Below are 1,631 nucleotides of genomic sequence, written 5' to 3' on the forward strand. Positions count from 1 at the left end.
CGCAGTTTCTAAACTGCGTCACGGACGAATTCCTGAAGGGACATTTGAGAGCACTTTCAGTCCTGTGGGGAAATAGGAAACATCTTCAGATTCAACCTGGAGACAAGCTTTCTGAGAAACTGCTTTGTGATGTGTGCATTCCACTCAGGGAGATATACCTCTTTTCTCATAAGGCAGTGTTTGATCACCATTCCTGTAAAACTGAAATTGTGATATTTTGCAGTACTTTGAATACTATGGCAAAAAGCAAAACATCCTGAAATAAAACCCGAAAGAAGCATTCCAAGAAAATGCTCTCTGACGTGTGCATTCATTTCAGAAAGTTAAAGCTTACACTAAGTTGCCCAGTTTGGAAACTCTGTCTTTGAGGAATCTATGAAGGGATATTAAGTGGCACCTTGGGGCTGTGGTGTGAAAGGAAACGTCTTCTGATGAAAACTAGAGAGAAGATTTTGGAGCAACTGCTTTGTGATGTGTGTATTCATCCCATAGATTTAAATCTTTCTTTGGATTGAGTAGTGAAATCACTGTATGTGTGGAACCTGAGAAAGGACATTTGGGAACGTTCTTAAAAATATGCTGAAAAAGAAATATCCTCTGATAAAAACCAGAAGGAGGGTGGCGGAGCAAGATGGCCAAATAGGAGCAGCTCCATTCTCTAGCTTCCAGCAGGAGTGACACAGAAGACAGGTGATTTCTGCATTTTCAACTGAGGTACTGTGTTCATCTCAGTAGGGATTGCTGGACAATCGGTGTTGGTCAGCTGCTGCAGCCTGACCAGCGAGAGCTGAAGCAGGGCAAGGCATCACCTCACCTGGGAAGCACAAGGGGGAAGGGAATCCCTTTTCCTAGTCAGGGGAACTTAGACACACAACACCTGGAAAATTGGTTAATTCCCACCCCAATACTGTGCTTTAAGCAAAAGGTCACACCAGATTATATCCCACACCTGGCCTGGAGGGTCCAACGCCCACAGTGCTTTCCTCATTGCTAGCACAGCAGTCTGCGATCTAACCACAAGGTAGCAGCGAGGCTGGGGGAGGGGCACCGCCATTGCTGAGGCTTAAGTAGGTAAACAAAGCCCTGGGAAGATTGAACTGTGTGAAGCTCACAGCAGCTCAAGGAGGCTTGCCAGTCTCTCTAGACTCCACCTCTGGGGACAGGGCACAGCTAACAACAACAAAAAAGAAGCAGAAACCTCTGCAGATGCAAGCGACTCTGTCTGAGAGCTTTGAAGAGAGCAGTGCATCTCCCAACACGGAGGCTGAGATCTGAGAACAGACAGACTGCCTGCTCAAGTGGGTCCCTGTTCCCTGAGTAGCCTAACTGGGGACATCCTCCACTAGGGGCAGACGGACACCCTACACCTCACACGGTGGAGTACACCCTTGAGAGGAAGCTTCCAAAGTGGAACTCAGGAAATCTCCAACAGACCTACAGCTGAGGGTCCTGACTGTTAGAAGGAAAACTAACAAACAGGAAGGACACCCACACAAAAATCCCATCAGTACATCACCATCAACAAAGACCAGAGGCAGATAAAACCACAAAGATGGGGAAAAAGCAGGGCAGAAAAGCTGGAAATTCAAAAAATAAGAGCACATCTCCCCCTCCAAAGGAGCGCAGCTCAT

The sequence above is a fragment of the Mandrillus leucophaeus genome, unplaced genomic scaffold (genome assembly GCF_000951045.1).
Source record: "Mandrillus leucophaeus isolate KB7577 unplaced genomic scaffold, Mleu.le_1.0 Scaffold1062, whole genome shotgun sequence".
NCBI classification, from domain to species: Eukaryota; Metazoa; Chordata; class Mammalia; order Primates; family Cercopithecidae; genus Mandrillus; species Mandrillus leucophaeus.